Genomic DNA, 20613 nt, shown 5'->3' with positions numbered 1-20613 from the left:
GAGCACAGCCACACTGGCTTTAACGAGGGCAGAGGTGTGACAGGGATCCGTGTGGTCTACAGGCCCCGAACTGGGTAACATCCAATCTGTTTGAAAATTTAGAGCAGTGTGGGGTGGGGGTGGGGGGCAGGGGGAGCCCAGGCTGAGCACCTTGCCCTAAAGGTCCAGGCACTATCCTGACATCAGGCCGGGACGCCCTGTCTCCAGCTTGTTGTCCTTGTCCTTCTGATCCTCAACCTCCTGCAGGGCATTCCCTTCCTGGGACTGTCCTAGGCTTCTCCCTCTACCCAGCAGCCCCCCATCTTACTGCCTGTTCTGGTTGGAACATTGTAATCCTCTGCAGAGTTCACCCTGAGACTTCACCAATGTGACAGTACAGAGCAATAATGCCTCTGGGGAGGTGACTGAGCCATGGGCCCTCAGGGAGGGTCAGGTCCTGACGAAAGGCAGAAGGATGGAGATTCACTCTTTCCTGTTCTGCCACGTGGAACGGGGCTTCCCTGCTTCTGCCCTTCCATCCCCTCCTGTGAGAGGGTACAGTAAGGAGCCCCATCTCAGAATCAGGACAGCCCTCACCCGAAGTCACATCTGCTGCTGGGGCCTTGACCTTGCATATCCTAGCTTCCAGTGGGAAAATAAATTTCTTCTTGATAATTTGCCAGTCTAAGGCATTCTGTTATAGCAGCAGCACAGAGGGACTAAGACACTGACCTTCCTCCTCTCTCCTCTGATGCTGTCCACAGCCTCCGAGCCAGGCTTCTCCCTCACGCTTCAAAGCTCCCCCAGCTCTTTACCTTAACTCAGAAGCCTGGCTCTGCTTAGAGACTACCTGCCATCCAGGGACTCTTAGGTGTGGTGGTGCAGCATTGGGAGAGGCTAAAAAGACAGCCTTCTTTCTATCCCCTAACCCCATGTCGACATCCCTGTTCCTTCACGTGCGATTTCTGGCTCCTACAGCCAGGCTGTCATTCACGAAGTCATCATGGATCCTGCTCCATGGAGGCCTCTGGCATGTGTCTAGTTAAATTTCTCCTCTCGTCATCCTATTATCTTGGGCCAATTCGACATTCACGTGGTTGATTTATTCAATACCCTAGCCTTAGAATCCCTTTGCTTCCTCGTAATGGAAAAAAACCTGTTCACTCAAACAGCTCTCTGAATCCATGGCAACCAGGACCTCGACAGCCAGGGGCTGGACTACCACGAATTTCAAAACCCCCACATCTGACTCACTGCCCTTCCAAACGGCTCACCCTCTTATCGCAGGGTATTTACCCTGACTGCAGTGAGAGCCCCAGCCTCCTTCCTCATTTCGGCTTCTTCCCCAGTCACCTCCCACTGCCATCTTCAGGTCTGGACACCTGTCCTCACACAGAACCAAACCCTACAGCTCCCGCCTGGTCACTAATAAGCATGAGAGTATAATTAAGAAGAGATGCGTTTTGTAAGCATCCCAGGATGCAAGAATCAGCAATGAATATTCTAAGTAACGTGGTACATTGAAGAGCAGGGTATTTACGTAGTCTCAGAACATCTCTCTCCTCACGGGTAATGTATTCCAAAGTTACAAAAAGCGAAACAGCAGCTTCACAGTAAACCTCAACCAAGTGGCTGAGGTTAGTTCCTTGCCCACTTTGGGAGATAATCTAAAGGATGTGAAATCAGTAGGTCGAAAAGACACCCGGGTCCTCCTGTTCACTGCAGCGTTAAGCACAATAGCCAAGGTGTGGGATCAAGCTGGAATCGCACTGGCAGATGAATAGGTAAAGAAAATGTAGTGTATAGACAAGATGGAACACTATCCAGTCTCAGAAAAGGAAATCCTGTCATTCACAAGGACACGTATGAATCTGGAAATTATGCTAAATGGAATAAGCCAAGCACTTATGCTGTAGGCGCTCAATTAAATGTGAAATTTTAAAAAGCCAAACTCACAGAAGTAGAGATGAAATTTGTGGCTACCAGGGTTGTGGGAATTGAGAAAACATTGGTCAAGGGACACAAAATTTCTGTTACATAGGAGGAGTAACTTCAAGAGACCTATTGTACATACTGGCAACTACCATTAATAACAACACGTCATAGGCTTAAAAATCACCAAGAGAAAACTTTAAGTATCCTCACCCTACACACAACTAAGTATGTGAGACATGTTAAATAGCTAGATATAGCCCTTCTCTGACATGCACACATCTCAAAACATGTTATCCAAAATATATGACTTTTTTAATTAATAAAAGTAATGCCTGTTCTAACAATGGATTTAAATTCCCACAGAAATAACCTTAAAAAAAAAAAAGCATTACCAATAATGGCACAAATTGACATTCACATTCTAATGCAATGTACTAAGATGTACGTAGTATTCCTGCCCAACACTCATGACCTCAATATTAAAATTTAAAGAAAATAAAAGATATTCAAATACATAAGTGCTATCACTTCTAGCTGTTTTCATTTGCATTTCCCTAGTGGCTGGAGAAATGAAGCATCTTTTTGTCAGGTGCCTGTACAGATCTTTTATGTTTTTGTTGTCATTTTAGTTACCGTGCGACTTATTAAGATGCAGGAATTCTTATTTAGATCTGAACACAAATGCTTTGTCAGATGAACATTTTGCAAATATTTTCTCCCATGCTGTGGTGGGCTTTTTCGTTCTCTTAATGATTTCAACAAACAAAAGATTTTTTTAAAAATACATTTAGCAATATTTTCATCTATGATTCATGTTTTTTGTGTGTGTCTTATCCCAAGGTTACAAAGATTATTCTTCTGTGCTATGTTCTAGAATACATAAAAAATTTTAAAATAATGAATAATCAGGCAAACCAAAATCCAGGGACAATAAAAAACAAACAACACTGTAAAAGCATGTTATTAAAAGGAAAAGCTAAGATTCCAGATTAAATGAGATTAAAAACACCAAACTGTATGCGATACTTGATCCCAAAATGACTCCTGGATTTTTTTTTTTTCAATGTTATAAAGACACTGAGACAGCTGGATAAACTTGAATGTGGACTATACATTGAAGAATAGTAGTGTGTTGATGTTAAGTTTCCTGAATATAATAATTGTACTGTGGTTATGTAGGAGGTCGTTATTGTTCCTAGGAGATAACTGCTGAGTCTTTAAGGCTGAACAATCATAAATCTAACTTACCCTCAGCCGGTGAAACAAAACAAACAGGGATCATACATTACTGAATCAGTGAATGGTAGGAGAGTTCACTGAACTATTCTTTCAGCTTTTTTATTCTGAGAAATTTAAGAACTGCAGAAAAATTATAAAAAAGAAAGGAAACGCTTCTAGGTCAGACCCAACCATCCAGTGATGGTGTTCCTGAATTCAGGCCGTTCAGGAATGCTGGGAAAACTCTGAGTGTCGACACGGCTGCTAACCAAGCTGTGCTCAAAGCAGCCCCAAACCACACCAAGCGTGCCGGTCCCTGCCAAGTTCACGTGTTGAGACACTAATCCCTGGTGGGATGGCATTTGGACATGGGCCTTTGGGAGGTGATTAGGTCATGAGAGGAGAGCCCTTGTCATGAGATTAGTGTCCCTACAAGACGGGACATCAGAGCGCCAGCTCACTCTTGCTCTCTTTCCCACCAGAAAAACCCCTGTATGCAAATCCTAAAAAGAACCATCAGAAGACACCAAAGTCAATGGCAGCCTGGTCCTGTACTTCTAGACTCCAAAACTGAGAAATAAATCTGTTGTTTAAGCTACTCTATTTGCTAGAGTAGACCTGCTATATCTCTCATAATAACCAAGCTGACAGACACATGGTTCACACAAGGAAACAAGCTGAAATTCTGATTCCCAAGCCTACAAAATCCTTATGACAGTAGGGCCATAATGGTAGGGGGCGGAAACTGACACTAATTGGGTAAAGATCATTTCGACTATAAGGTTTATGAGTACTTATTGCATTATAGCAACTGAAGCTGAAGAAGGACTTCACACTTTGGATTGATTTAATAACACCACAGGGTATGGTTAAAACATCTACAAGTTCTATTTTGGCAGAAAATTTTAGCAATTGTTACTATCTTTTTTTTTTTTTTGGTGCTGGGGGATTTGAACCCAGGGCCTCATACATGTCTGGCAAGCACTTTACCACTGAGTCACATCCCCAACCCAAGGTTAATATCTTTTAAAAATTATTCCATCTGCAGGGCATGGTGGCGCAAACCTGTAATTCCAGCAGTTCAGGAGGCTGAGGCAGGAGGATTGTAAGTTCACGGCCAGTCTTAGCGACTTAGTGAGGCTCTAAGCAACTTAGCGAGACTCTGTCTCAAAATAAAAAATAATAAGGGCTGGGGTGTGGCACAGTGCCCCTGGGTTCAATTCCTGGTACCAAAAAAAATAATTCCATTAATAGATAATCTTCAAGGAATGGCACCCTGAGTCTTTGTGAGCCTTCCTAATATCTCTCAGCAGCTTTCCCGATCTGTCCTTCAGGGGATGGGTATGCAGGGAGAAAAACAACTTTTATAGGAAAATGCTCATTAATGGTGAAGTAACTACACAGAGGAAAGATGTACAGAAAGCCTAAACAGCCACATTGCTTCCCTGGCTGCCTGCAAATACATAAAGTTTGTAAAACATAATAAACATGGAGGGCCCTTCTATGAACAGGACCACCATGATCCAATCCAGTCGATTTTTGTCCTATTCTGATTTTAAAGTTGCTGACAGATTTATTTCATTCTGGAACACCATCATTAACTGTTGAGCTTTTAGGTAGTGAGAGTAATAAAATTCCACAAAGAAAATAAGTACTCTCAGTGTCTGGATCATGGCATTCTTCTCCTCTGTGAAAGCAATTAGAAAAGTAAGACCCTCCAGCTACATATTGGTAGCATTCCAGGAGGATTTTGAAAGGTCAGGTGATCTGGGAATCGTGGAAGTAGAATGGAAAAGCACCTATTCCCTGCTAGGTGACTTAATGTTCCTATTTTATAGATGAGGCAATCAAGACGCAGGGAGGCAGGGTAGTGAAAAACAGGAAAGGAGACGGTAGCTGGAGAAGAGGTGAGCCACCTCTCCTATCTCAAGCACATCCGGGGCTTTGAACTAGAAGTTTGGAGTCACCCAAAGAACTTTTAAAATCCCACACGCCAAAGACAATCTCAGGCTGGGAGAGAACATTTGCAACTTGTGTATCTGATGAAAGTTCACACATGCAGATAAACCAAGAATGTTGAGAAATAAATGAGACAAGAATCCAGTTTTTAATAGGGGGCAAATGGACCACTCACCAAAGTATATATACACAGATAGTATAAAACATCTGAAAAGATGATCAACATCGTCTTTCTGGAAATGCATATTAAAGTAACAAGATTCTAATGCTTATTAGAACAACTACAATTCAAAATTCTGACAATATCAAATCCTGGTGAGGATGCAGAGCAAAAACCTATCATTGGTGGTAAAACTGGAAAATGGTGAAGCCACCCACTTTGAAAGGCAGTTTGGCAGTTTATTATAAAGCTAAACATCATCTTACCATATTATCCAGCAGTTGCACTCCTTGTTATTTACCTGGTTGATTTGAAAAACCTATATCCAAGTTTATAATAGTTTACTCACAATGTCAAAACCTGGGAGTAGCCAGAATGTTCTTCTATAGACTAATAGTCAAATTATGATATGTATATATACATAATGTGGAATACTATTCAACCATCAAAAGGAATGGGCTACTAATTCACGCAACAAAATAGAAGAATTATAATGAACACTAGTAGGTAATGTACAAAGAGCAAATCACAGTGCATGCAAATTCAAAAGAAAAGCAACTAGGAGGTCAGAGGATCCCAGGATGCAATGCTGCAAATTGTAACCCCCTGACCCCCAAAATTTAAAAAATCTAACTATCATTTATGTATGACAAACTCACTGAAGGGGGCCAGAGAAAACAGGTGCTGACCTAAGTAACTTTGGAAATGACTAAGGAAAAAAAAAAAAGGAACTGTGCACAAAATAATCACTGCACTATAGTTGATAAAGTACCCCCCCGCACCCCCCCCCACGCCATGGGGTACAAAGTAACAGTTCTGAAACCACCTTCCCTTCCCATGGGAATGAACAAGTAAGAAAACGGGGTGTGGTGGGAGCCAGGTTTCTCGCTGTTGGACAGGGAGGTGCCAGACAAGCAAAAGGGGCAAGTTAGAATAAATCATGCGGTATGGAGCAGAGTTGAACATATTGTCACCTCGCTCATAGCTTAGTGACCATACTCCCAGGCATATATACACAGACATGTGCACACACAGGTGAGCAGACATGCAGATGTTTCCTAATTTGGTCTGCTGAGAAGGCCGACATGCAATGAGACCCTAGTAGCAGCAAGAACACCTCTCACTCAGATCTGTTTCTTTTTGTGGGGAGTAGGGTGGTACTGGGTATTGAACTCAGGGGCACTCGACCACGGAGCCACATCTCCAGCCCTATTTTGTATTTTATTTAGAGACAGGGCTCACTGAGTCGCTTAGCACCTCACTTTTGCTGAGGCTGGCTTTGTTTTGAACTTGTGATCCTCCTGTCTCAGCCTCTGGAGCCGCTGGGATTACAGGCGTGCACGGCACAGATCTTTGTTTCTAACATTACTCTCCAATAAAAGGAAAGAGGATTCTTACAGAAATGGCTGAATCTAGGGCCAGGCAGGAAATACACAAGATGGACCTGAAACATCTAGTCGTGACAAAGAACAAGGAAGTGCTCAGAAACCAAGCAACGATGGTTGAAAGTCCAAGGGATATAGGAGCCAACTGGAAAGAGTTCCGAATGGCTAAAACTGAACTATGTGAGCAACCAAATAATTCATGTTACATTGAACCATAACCCAAAGTATAAATAAATATCCATTTATATCAGTAAGAGCTCATGTTGATATTAACAACTGAATAAGAAAATGAAGGAGACCAGGCAAATCCTGTGCAGGAGAATTCCAAATAATTTATGTCAATACTCCGATCTTTATGTCAAAACTCCCAGCTCCCCAAGCAATGGGCTGCACGTAGTGACTTCCCTGCACAAAGCTTTTGGGTCCAGAAACAGGGACCCTTCTCCTTTACCTTGGTGGTCTTCTTCCCCAAAACTCCAAGCTTCCCTAACCATAAGAAAATCACTAGACAAACCCAAAATGAGGGGCTTCCTACAGAGCACCTGATCAGTACTCCCCTAAAAAGCCATTAAAAATTTAATAAAAAGAAAACATGAAAGGCTATCACAGCCAGAGTTCCCTAAAGAAACATAACTGAATGTCATGGGATGTCCTGGATGGGATCCTGGAACAGAAAAAGGACATGAGGGGAAGATGAATGAAATCCAAATAAATTATCAAGTTTCATCAATAATAATGTGTCATCTGCTCATTAATTACAACAGATGTATCATAAAATATAAGGAAAAAAAGGGTGCTACATATATAGCAACTCTATTATCTTGGCAACTTTTTAAAAATCCAAGACTATTCTAGTATTGTGTGCTTTGGAAGTGAGCACAAAATCCAACACTATTCTAAAATAAAGAGTATATTAAAAAGACAAAAGGAAAAACCACCCACTTACCGGAGATCCACCTGAGATCACCTAGATTCAGTCCATCTGAGACACCACCACTTTGAGAAGCTAACAAGAATATTAAGTGACAGGCAAAAGCTACCTCTAAAAATGTTTTTCCATTTAACCAGTACATCGTTACCTGCTCATTTCAATCATTCATTCATGTATTGAGGAGCATTTAGAGAAGGACTAACCTGTCCCAGGGATTCTACAAGGTACTGGAAGTTCAAAACCCAATAAACCACATTCATTCATTGGTATGGGGATTAACCCACGAGTGCTTTACCACTGAGCTACATCACAAACACTTTTCAATTTTGATTCTGAGACAGGGTCTCTCTAAGTTGCTTAGGGTCTCACTAAATTGCTGAAGTTGGCCTCAAACTTTCGATCCTCAGTGCCTCAGCTTCCCCCATCACTGGGATTACAGGCATGTACCAACGTGCCCAGCGAAACCATTCTTTTCTAAACAATGGATTGCAATCCATGAGTAGGTCATGAACTTAATTTAGTGGGACAACCAGCAATTTTTTCTTACTGAAATGAAAATCAGAAAGCAATTGACTCAATAAGGGCTTAGATATTCGAGTGGGTCTCTCAGGGATTGTGATAAAAAATGCATGTTTTCATGTACCTTAAATCCCAAAGCATTTGAAAGCTACTGTAATAAATTACATCCCTGTCCTCCAGAGGCATACCTTTATCAGAGTTTGAAAAAAGACAAGTCTTGGAAAAAAGATTTTTCTTCAACTGTAGCATAATGAAACTGTTTTCTATGATTTATATGAAACTAGAATTGTTAACCCCGTCACCTGATCTTAGCCCAAGAAATACTAGTGCATATTCACAATTATTTACTTGTAATTTATTCTGCCATATCCACAAAAGGAATTTAAGGCTATTGTCTAGCTGAGTGTCTTCCAGGATATGAAATTTAGAGATCTGGTACTCCACAGCTGCACAATTTTCTCTATAAATAATCTAACAAATTCATGATACATTTTCATTAAAACTCCTATTTCCATTAATTTCCAGCAATTCAACAATACTCAAGCCCCTGATTTGTCCACTAAAGTTCTTTCAGTTATTTCAAGTTCAAATAAACACATTTTAGACCTTTAGCTTACATTCACATGAACAGTCATGCTCAAGATCAATTAACGTTCAGTCCTCCCAAGGTCCTGCAAACCCCTGGGACTCCTGCATAACCAATGGATATGTCTCCATCTAAAGGTTGAACAAGTAACTTTTCAACTTAAGATTTCCAGGTTGAATCAGTTCACTTAGTCTTCTCCATGCAAATTAAGCACCTTGATAAAATTTGATGTTAACACTATTTTTACCTGAAGTACAAAGTCTCAAAGAAGTTAAAACCCTAAGGATTCAGGATAAAAAGCAAAATTACAGATGAGGGTCTTCTTTGGGTTTCTTCCACAACTCCATGAGAAAAGGGTAGGAAAGAAAAGGACAAAGGTACAAGAAGGAATAGAAAAGTAGTTGATGGGCAGAATAAGCAGAAGATGCACAAACCACCCAGTGCCAAGAACAAAACCAGCCAAGGCGACTACCATGGCGGCCCCTCTCAGTCAGCTGAGCACCAACTGTAACGTGCTGAACAGAATCTACAGAAGTGCCACTATCCGATCCTGAAACTGTATAGTAGTTTGATTTACACAAACACAGCCTCTTGCTCCAACGTGTTCCTCTTTGGAGATGAGGTTAGGTATTTAAAACAGTCTCTTAACAGGGAACCACTCTCTGTCAGGGAACTCTTAAATCATTCATCCAGTCTAATATTTCCAATTTCTCTAGTCTTAGAAATATGTGCACAGATTCACATAGAGTAAGATCCTGAAGAATTCTACAGATGCTCCTCAGTGGCCTTACAGTATTGTTCATTCTGATAGAATAAATAGAAACCCTGCAGCGTTTTAAGGGAAGAAGAGGTCAAGGAAATGGAAAGAAATCAAAACTCCCAAATGCAGAGGACTGTCCCTTTGAAGTCTTAGCACCTCAGTGAATCCAACTAATGGCTCGGATGGTTCTTTATCACTTTTACTTATTATAATTTTATGCTATAACCAAAGCAAGGCTCCTTTGTGAAGTTAATTATTGAACTGCATATAGTTACTTTATAAACCATTAACTTTTCAAACATGTATCTCTTTTGAATACTCTCTGAAATTAACTGTTACCCTTACTTAAAAATGTTCCAGAGTTTGTTAGAATTAAACATATCTTTTAAGTTCTCTTTTTTAAGTCAGATCTTTGTCGTCTTATGGAAATCTATCTTAATTGTGGTGGCAATTTGAAGGGCAAACAATCAAACTCAACAGATAGCTTGAGTTTTGACAAGTGTATTTTATTGTTTGTAAACTGTAACTCAATAAAGTCGAGGAAAAAAAAAAAAGACTAACACGTACAAAGATGGAGAGAGAATTTAAAAGACCACTATTAGAAGGAAGAATTTAAAAGAGAAATAAAAAGGCAACATAATGTGCTAATTTTAAGATACGATTGTCATTTGAGCTGCACCTTCTCCACAGTGAAGTACTTAAAAGACACACCCACATCTGACAAGAGAAGAAAATCTGGAAAAATCCAGTTCTGAATAAATAACCATCAGTTTTTCTTGCCCCACTTATTGGCTGAGGGTGTGAAGAGTGTTAAGCCCCAAAGCAAATGGCCCTACATAAAGCATATTGCAGGCATGCTGGAACACAAAACCCCAGGTTGCTGTTGTTGCTCTGGTTTCTTGTAGAAAGGCATGCTTATTAATTTGCTTTCTTCCAGGTTTTTTTTTTTTTTTTTTTTTTTTTTTTTTGGGGGGGTTGGGGGGCAGTTTTGGTGGGGAGGTACTGGGGATTGAACTCAGGGGCACTCAACCACAGCCACATCCAAGCCCTATTCTGTCTTTTATTTAGAGACAGGGTCTCACTGAGTTGCTTAGCATCTCACTTTTGCCGAAGCTGGCTTTGAACTCGCGATCCTCCTGCTTCAGCCTCCCAAGCCACTGGGATTATAGGTGTGTGTCACCACACCTGGCTTTTTCTGTTTTTTATATAATTTATATCATTGAAATAATCTGGCATAGTTCTGATCTTGATTCTGGTGTCAACCAGAACAAGAACCTTTCTATACATTTATGTGTAAACATTAATACGATATGTTCAAGAATTTCCTGTATTATTTAGATAGGCTGCATAGTAATCTATTATGTAACTATATCACAGTCCCATTATTCAATTATTGAACTTCCATATTATCAGCTTTTTAAATTTACAAAAAATATAATGAATATCTTTACAAATACATTTTTTTTTTTTTTTTTTTTTTTTTTTTACTGGGGATTGAACCCAGGGACGCTCAACCACTGAGCCACATCCCCAGCCCCTTTTTACATTTTATTTTGACACAGGGTCTTGCAAAGTTACTTAGGGCCTCACTAAATTGCTGAGGCTGGCTTTGAACTTGCAATCCTCCTGTTTCAGCGTTCTGAGCCACTGGGTAAAAATACTCTTTTAAATGCATTTAAAATTATTTCCTAAGGTAAGGAAGGCATTCTTGAGTTTGACATGGCTTCAAAAGTTGTGAAAGAAAGATATCAGTGATTGCAACCATAGAACAAAGTCAAATTTGGGATGTGACAAAACATCATAAGTATAGTCAGCAGAAAACAAGGATCTAGGGTGAGAGCAGAGGGCCTGTTGCAGCTCATGATAAATGACTAATTTCCGTCATCCAGAAAATGGTTCTCAATCAGTAAGGAAAGATCAACAGTTCAAAAAATGAACAAAGGATATGGGCAGACACAGGTCATTTAGTGAAGAATATAGGGATAGCTTTAAATCTATTAAAAGATACTCCTAAGAGAAATGCAAATAAAACTGTGCTAAGATATTTTTTTCTTATCAGATTGACAAAGATGGAAAAATTATAACCTAGACACAGCATCCAGGGTTTGGAGAAAGGCCCTCTCGCCTCTTGTGTATTGCTGTGGAAGGATGACATGGTTTGGCCTCTGGAAAGGCAACTGGGCAACGTCCAGCCCAAGCACAGGTATGTGTTCTCTTTGCTCTCAAAATTCCACTTTTAAGAATGTGTCTACTGGCTGGGGTTGTGGCTCAGTGGTAGAGTGCTTGCCTAGCACGTGTGAGGCACTGGGTTCGAGTCTCAGCACCACATAAATAAATGAATAAAATAAAGGTCTACCAACATCTTAAAAAAAAAAAAAAAGAACGTGTCTACTCACATGGGCAATGTGACATATGAACAAGGTAGGCAATTGAGCATAGCAGATATCCAGTAAAGAAGTTGTCCATTTTCATACAACCATACCATGGAATAGGAGCAGCTATTCAAATAAAAAGAAGGAAGATCTTTATGCACAGACACATAGCAATCTCCAAAGTATTTAAGTCATAAAAAGCAAAACAAAGACCAGTTAGATAGCAAGAGTGTTAGGAGGACAGCACACACACACACACACACACACACACACACACAGGCACCCGTACTGGAGTCTGAATAAATAATATGCAAAAATCTTTGAAGAGAAACATAAGAGAACCGAGAATCTGAGGTTCATAGTAGCAAGCAAGGATAGACATGCAAGAATGTTAATAGCAAACCTGTTTATAGTAGGGAAAGGACAAAATGTCCATCAAGAGGAAAATTAATTGTGGCACATAATGACATTCTTCATGCCAACAAAAATGAATAACTTCAAAAAAGCAAGCCCGTTTATATGATTCCACTAATAAAGTTCAACAACAAGAGAAACTGTAACAAATGTTAGGTAAAACTATGAAGAAGGTCAGAGAATGATCAATATAAAAAGTTCCATAGTGACAAATGCTTAAAGAGAAATAAAGAAGAAAGGGTTTAGGGAGGAATTCACAGGAACTCCAAGTTTAATGGTAAGTACACAGACTTTCAAAGTACTTGCTATGGTTTGAAGCAGGGTGGGGGGCTGGGGTAAGCACATCCCCCAAAAGTTCATGTACTAGAAGTTTAGTCCCATTGTGGCAACCCTGAGGTCATGGAACCCTTAACATGTGGGGCCTCATGGAAGGTGATTAGGTCATGGGTCATCACCCCGGAAGGGATTACTGAGATTGAGTTCTCATACTGGAGCCTGGCACCTCCTCTGAACCCCTTTTCTGCTTGTTCCCCTTACCACTCTCATACTTGCTCCCACCAGTGAAATACCAGCCACCACGAATCTCTCACCAGAGCCAAGCAAACACTGGTGCCATGTTTCAAACTCTAGAGCTGTGAGCTAAATAAACTTTGCTATAACAAAGTACCCAGCCTCAGGTATTTTATTGTAGCAACAGAAAATAGGTTCAGCACTCAAACTATAAAATATTTTATTAACTTTTTAATCTAGTCAATACCTTATTTAAAACAATTTCTAAAAAGAAAAAAACTAACAAGATAAAGTAGAGACAGTTAACCTTGAGTAATCTTTATAACACCCAAGTGGGAAAAGGAGAGAGAAAATACACTATTTAGCCAAGAGACAGAATAGCTTTTTCCTTTTCCAGAATAGGAAGTGCTTCACACACACAGGCTGAGGGGTGAAAAACAATAGAGATTTAGAGATATGCCTGTTGACAGTAGGAATAATGGGAGCAGAGAAGCTAACATCAAGCGTGTCCACATGCTGTTGCAGCTTCTGCATCCTCACAGTATACATGGTAAACTCTGTAACTAGTCCCATCTTTCAAATGCAAAACTGAGGCACAGGGAAGCTAAACAATTTGCCCACAATCACACACGTAGAAAGCACGACGCCATATTCCAAACCGGCTGACGGGGGCTCCAGAGCCAGGGGCTTTATTCGGGAGCTGCGCAGCTTCTGCGCATGAGGGAGAGAACAGATCCTAGGCAGGGAGGTCCTGGAGGACAGAATACAGGTCTAGACTTCAAAAGGTATCAGTCTGGAAATAAGGAGGGAAGAAAAGGGGCAGATGTGTATAACAGACATGTGGCTGGCATGGGGCAGGAGTGGGAAGGGTCCACTTAAAAGAGTTTGTCTTGCAGATGAATGGATAAATAAAATGTGGTACATATACACAATGGAATATTACTCAGCCTTAAAGAATGAAATTATGGCATTTGCAGGTAAATGGATAGAACTAGAAAATATCATGCTGTGATATAAGCCAATCCCAAAAACTGAGTGTTTTCTCTGATAAGCAGATGCTGATCCACAGTGTACGTGTTGGGGTGGGGGGCTGTTTAGGGAAGAATGAAGGAACTTTGGATTATACAGAGGGGAGTGAGGAGGTGGGGATGGGAAGGATTATAGAATTAGGCAGATATTATTACCCTATATTCATGTATGAAAAAATTTAAAAAAATATTTCCTGGTTTTAAGTAGCTATTGTTACTACAAAGGATCTCTCAGGAGAAGTTGAACGAACAATACATGAGATTTTCCTATATTATTTGTAAACTTTGTGTAAATCTAATTATTTCAAAATAAAAAGTTTAAAAAATTCAAAAAAGTTTGTCGTGTGTGTGTGTGTGTGTGTGTGTGTGTGTTTTATTTGGTGGGAGCGTACAAGGGACTGGGTCCAGGGGTGCTTCACCACTGAGCCACATACCCAGCCTATTTATTTTTTGAGACAGGGTCTGTTATGCTGAGGCTGGCTTTGAACCCTCAATCCTCCTGCCTCAGCCTCCCGAGCTGGAATCACAGGTGTGCACCACTGTGCCCTGCTTGTGTGGTTTCTAATGGGGTAGGAGGTCAGGGCTTTCTTCTGAAACCAAGTGAGGGTGCAGATGTGTTGGACTCAGAATTTTCTACTTCTGTGGGCTGAGGGTGCAGCTTGGGGTTAGAGTGCTTACCTAGCATGGGCAAGGAACTGGGTTTGACCAGAGCCACAAATAAAATAAAGTTGCATATGTTTTCAACATGCCTAGTGAGGCCTAAATAGTCCAGGAAAAGATACTAGTTTCTTCTTTTTGCTTCTCTTGATCTTGATTGGCTGAACTCAATGAATTAAATATGTCCATAACATAGTGCTATTGAGTCTTTGATGACCACGATCTGGGCTTGCTCAATTTCCCTGTCTGGAACCTTTCTCAAGGTATATTATGGTTTAAATGTGAAGTGTCCCCAAAACACTTTGCGTGAGACAAAGCAAGAATGCTCAGAGGTGAAATGATGTTGACAGCCTTAACTTAATGTGGATTAATCCATTGAAATGGATTAACTGGGTGGTAACTGTTAGCAGGTAGCATGTGATTAGAGGAGATGGGACACCAGGGTTTATGTTTTGTCCCTGGGGAGCAGAGCCCGCTGCTTCCTGCTGCTATGCTCTTCTGCCATGATGTTCTGTCTCACCTTAGAGTTAGTCAACCATGGACTGAGACCTCTGAAACTGAGCCAAAATAAACTTTTCCTCTCTGCATTGTTCTTGTTAGGTCTTTTGGTCACAGTGACACAGAAGCTGACTAAAACAAGGCATTTTTATCTTTCCTATGTTAGTCACCTGTCCTCTGTGTGAGAGGAGAAAATCCTATCCTCTTATAGCTAGATTTTCACTACAGTAATATCTTCATAATTTGATTGTACACTTAGTCTAGGGAACATACCTTATTCATGCCTTGCCAAGAATGAGCACATAATATTCAAATACATCTCAATAATTTGGATTCTAAACAGTAGTTTTCTTATGTGCATCCAAAAATATATTTTGACAGATTTGCATCTCTTCACATGGCTCATTTTTTGCACAACAAACTTTTCTTTCCCAAGGTTATCAGTCTAATATCTGTACAAATTTCCCAAATTCCAAATTATGCTTTTCTATAAAAACCAGAATTTAAGAGTTATCTTTTATAATAAATATCTTCAGGCAAAAATATACTGACAAATGTTTTAAAATTAGATTTTAAAATAAAATCTTAAATCATCTTTAAAATAAGTCAGTATATAATAAGCCTTATTAAAATCAAAACAGCTATAGCCTTTATTATAATCAGGTAACAACTAGGAAATTACCTGAGTTGGGTGCTTTATTTTCTCCAAATTCCTCTACATGTCACACAATTACAAAATAAGTTTTGAAAAATAACAAAGCCACTCCATTCGGAGATGACAATAGCATAGTAAAGGAAGGATAGGCTAGAGGGAAATCATTAACTACAACACACGTGTTGGGTGGGAAAAGTCCTGTCAGGGCATATATTCAAGCTTTTACTAGAATTCTAGCTTCAACTAGAATTTTAAAAAAATAAAGAATTTTCATCACAAAAATTCTACTTCAGGGCTTTGAATTCTTTTGGTCAACAGCATGCACACATACCTGAAGGCACATATATACTCACAGAAGAGGTAAGGATGATTATTTACCTCTATTTTTCTCACCAACTATATCATACCTGATGCCCTTTAAGCCAGTGCTTTGAATGCTTCTGACCATGACCACAAGGAAAAATGTGTTGCAACCTAGCTAACATATTCATGAAACAAAAGTTTTATAGAATATTATCTTACTGATCAAAGTACATCCAGAGATTTTTAATTTTTTTAAATGCTGGTTTTGTTCTACCAAATTAAAATTCAACAGTTTCACCAAAAATACTGTTCCAATTACTTTACTCACATTATTTTAAATGGCATGATCCTAAAGTGCTATTCAGAAAGTGGATGTGATTCTCCCCAGAACCAGGAAAAGGTGCACATGATCCCAGCAGACAGTATCTCTCTACCCTGTATACAAGGGGTCCTGAATTCAGGACGGTTCAACTTCAGATTTTTCGACTTTACAATAGTGCAAAAGCAAAATGCATTCAGTACAAACTGGACCTCAAATTTTGAATTTTGATCTCTTCCTGGACTAGCTATATGTGGAACTATGTATAATACTCTTCTGATCCTGAGCAGCAGCAGCTCCAAATCAGTGGCTCCAATATGGGGGGGAAATAATCAACCCTCTGCAGGGTGCTGTGTTGCCAAGCTAGGATGTTCACTAGGTTAGGGGCATTCAGTACATTTCGACTTTAACAATAATTTAAACCTGCAATGGATTTATCAGGATGCAACCTCACTGTAAGTCAGGGACCATCTGTATATGGAGGACAGAGACGCTGTCCATGGGGATCACCCACATTTATTTCCTGAAGATCAAGTTAGGATCATATCATTAAAAATAAGATGCGAGTAAATGAATCAGAGCAGCTGAGCATCATCCATGCGTCCATGAGGAAATAAGTAGGCCCCACCAAGGGAGGCAAAGGATGGCAGCAGAGCAGAGCTGGTGGTATTTCACCAGGGTCCTCTGTGATTATATGAGGCAGCATGGCACACAGGATAGAACTCTGAACTTGGAATCTGTTCACGTAATTCAAGTCATAGTTCCACCACCCTGGCAAGACCCTTTGTAGGCAGCTAATTTTCTCATCTGTAGCAAGTACCATGGGGCAGGTGCTCTGTCTCTTCTCTGCCACTCGGTTCTCAGAGCCTCAACAGTGCTGGGCAGATAGCAGGTACTCAACAGATGTTATTAATCAAATGGATGACTACTGTCTGGTTCACATGAGTTGCAAACAGGATGTCATTCAAATGGATGGCTTGTTTTTAAATTCAGTCGGAAATAATTGGAGACCCAATTTGCTGGCAGCTTCGCACTACTGTATGATCAAATGCTTTTATTTCCCCCACAAATCCAAGGACCAAAAAAAAAAAAAAGGTGGGGATGCGCTGATTTTCAGTATTTTTCCTTTTCTGGCATCTGGATCTTGTGACCAGAAAGAGGATTGTACCCTTCTCTCCACATTAGGCTGTGTGTAGAATGGGTGTGTGCTTAGACCAAAAACATAAAAACTGAGCTACTCCTGTTCATACATTTAAGCCATTTAACTCTTTCTTCGTATCATCAACTCTCTGAGAGAGTCACAAAGGGAAATTACAAACATAGAACTCAATTTTTCAGTTTAGCACCAATACTGGTAAATGCTTTGATAAAGAAAGATGAATATATATATATATATATATTTTTTTATATTTTAGAGATCTCATTAATGTGGTTTAATAGAAGACAGTTGAATTATTAAGTCTTTTGCATTCTATCAATAGCAATGCATAGTTTTAGGTGTGGTGCATAAAGAAATTCCAGTCTTATATAAATGAGTAATCAGAAAGAAGAGGCTTACTTTAATAGTTTTTAAACACAATTGCAGATATCTTTCTTTTAACTTCACCCAAACTTAAGAGGTGGTAGTATCTTTTTTCCAACTTATTTTTTTTGTTAAAAAATTTTTTTTCATACATGTATCTAGGGTGAATGTATTTCTCTTAACTGACATTCAGTGATACTGGATCATTCTTACCATCTATAACCAGAGACTGACAAAATAAAGGAATCGTCATTTACTCAATTAGTTATTAATTCTTGAGTAGGTCATTCAGGTACAGAGTCTTGCTTCATGATTTATCATGAAACTATTCAATAACTGTGCAAAATACCATCTGATTAAATATGATAAATAGTGCAGACACCAAATCCTTAAGAGGTTTGGATCAAAAGAGAACTATTTGCTTTCACAAAGAGACTTATGCCTAAAAGTATAAGCTTTGGGGATGATGATCAGATATTTTCCCTGTCCTATAGGGCCTATGTGAGGCTAGTTCCTGATCATGGTATTCTCACCCCATAAACACAGATGTGATCTCGGGATCTAATTCTTTAATACATTCCTCTAAGTAGTCACAACCAGACTTTATAGAACTTATTGGTCATCTCTGGGTCCAAGCCTCGTCAAGTAAATGAAGAAAAGCATTTGTTTGTTTATCACACAAATACTGCCCAGGTATACACGAAACTCTAAAAGCCACCCAAAAATGGGTATCTCTTTCTTTATGTGACCTAACAATATTTGGCTCCAGGTCTTAAATTACTTAAGTCAAATGGTGAGTGCATCTATAAATCCAATAAGTCACTTTATAATTATGAAGGCACATTCTGCAATAAATCAGACATGAAATTACAAAATTAATATGTGTTCACTGTAACAAAAGTATATTAAAAAAAACCTGGACATTTACCAATCCTTCTAATAGTCCATCCCCCAGAGATAGGCAAGATTAAATTCTGTGCATTTCTTTTTAGATTTCCTTTATACTTGCACAAGAATGTGTGCATGTGTGTGGATGTATTTGTGTATGAGGTATATTAGAGCTACTTTTTTTGTACAAAATTATTTCCAGAAAATTCTATATTTGTAAAGAAATATAGTATTTATATAGTAGATGGATGGTAATGCAAAATTTAATGCCATTTTATTTCACAACTCACCTTTCGGACCCCACAAGAGTAAAACATGAGGGGGAACATGTAATAACCCAGCACCTTTTTGACCTCAGTTGTTGTAATAAAAGATTGCATCTGAGTTTTGTAGACAAGAAACAGCTTTGTATTGGGGAGCTTCCTTTCACGTAGGGGTTGGGCTCATATTGAAAAGGAAACATCCACTGAGCACAGAGAGGGACCCTCCTACACACCTACGTCCACATTCACGAAAATGCACTTACCCAGAAACACATGGGGTGCAAGAAAAGTCACTAAGTGCTTAGTTTTACACTTTCATTTTACAAATAAGGAAGCTGACTCGAAGGTCACAAAGCCAAGAACAGAGGCAGCGCCACAGCCACGACCCACACCTCCCATAATGCTCACTGAGCAAAACCACGCAGCCTCCTGGAGTTCTTTAATGTTGGGGATTTTGTTATCTAGATGGGTTTTACATGGATTAAACCTAAGTTTATATCTGTACTAAGCTGCCTTTGTCCCCAAATCTAACTGCTAAGTGCCTACCTGCCTCTATTCCAATACCCAGCTCTCCTACCCTTTGCTTCAGGCTCAACCCCAGTCCCCTCCATATATGACCCTCCTGCTGGATCAGCTCCACTCTGCCCCTAACCCTGTCCTTCACTCTCACCCTGAGCAAAGTCCTGAGGCTCAGGAAAGGAAAATGTGTGTATGCTTATCTCCAGATCTGGAGTCACGGCTGTCAGAGATACGAATCACAACCACAGGAACTCTGAGGAAAGCAAGAGGCACATTTACATTATTAATGACGACGAAGCCTAGGAGAAAGAATCCGATTCCCACAAATGACAACACAGCACGGTCTTCATTTGGGTACTATCTTCACACAGGGCTAGACTCATGTTAGCCCTTTCAATTGAGCTAAAAATTAACCTTTGGAAGCTCAGATCAGAGTGGCACTTTTACTTTTGAAAGGCATGATGCCCTTTATCATAAGGATATATTGGAAGGTCAGGAACAAAACACATAAAAGTACCACAGACAAGTTGAAGCAGCAGCCAGGTAAAAGATCATTCCTTTTCCCACTCATTCTCACTCCTTGTCCCAAGTTACATCCACCTTTCACCACCGCTGAGGAGTCCCAGAGCTCCAGTCTGTCCATTTGAGAACTATTACTTTCCCTATATTGACACATTCGCTTTTATTTTTTAATTTATTTTTATTGTAAACAAATGGGATACATCTTGTTTCTCTGTTGACACATTCACTCTTTACAAAATAGACTTTATATTTTAGAACCATTTCAGAAAAACTGAGAAGGTACAGAGCTCCATATACCTCCTCCCTGCACAGGCCCAGCCTCCCCATCATCGGCACCCCACCACAGTGGTGTGTTGGCTACATCTGAGGGACCTACACTGACCCATCGTTCTCATGCAGACCTCATAGGTCAGATCAGAGTTCACTGTTGGAGTTGCACATTTTATGGCTGGACAAATGTATAACTGCATGCATCGACCATTACAGCAGTATATACAATAGTCTCACCGCCCCGTGAGTCCCCTGTGCTCTACCTGTCCATCACTCCCTCTCCTAACCACTGACAACCATAGTCTTTACTGTCCCCATAATTCTACCTTTTTCAAAATGTCCTACAGTTGAAGTCTTGCAGTACGTAGGTTTCCAGGTTGGTCTATCTCACTTAGTAATGAGCAGCTCTCTGGTGGCTTGAGAGCTCCTTTCTTTTTAGGA

At 40.0% G+C, this 20613-nt stretch overlaps 1 long non-coding RNA gene across 1 annotated transcript in view; it reads right to left on the bottom strand.

The window, feature by feature from the left end:
* Positions 1–6038: 6038 nt before the first annotated feature.
* LOC306665418 overlaps positions 6039–20613 on the bottom strand; it is a 33747-nt gene continuing 19172 nt past the window's right edge. The window contains exon 3 of the long non-coding RNA XR_013765015.1: positions 6039–11930. This is a non-coding gene — a long non-coding RNA (uncharacterized lncRNA). The remainder of the gene's footprint in view (positions 11931–20613) is intronic.

This window comes from Sciurus vulgaris (assembly GCF_902686455.1).
Source record: "Sciurus vulgaris genome assembly, chromosome: 7".
Classification (NCBI taxonomy): domain Eukaryota; kingdom Metazoa; phylum Chordata; class Mammalia; order Rodentia; family Sciuridae; genus Sciurus; species Sciurus vulgaris.
The sequence above is the reverse complement of the archived record's forward strand: the minus strand, read 5'-3'. Positions and strand labels throughout refer to the sequence as shown.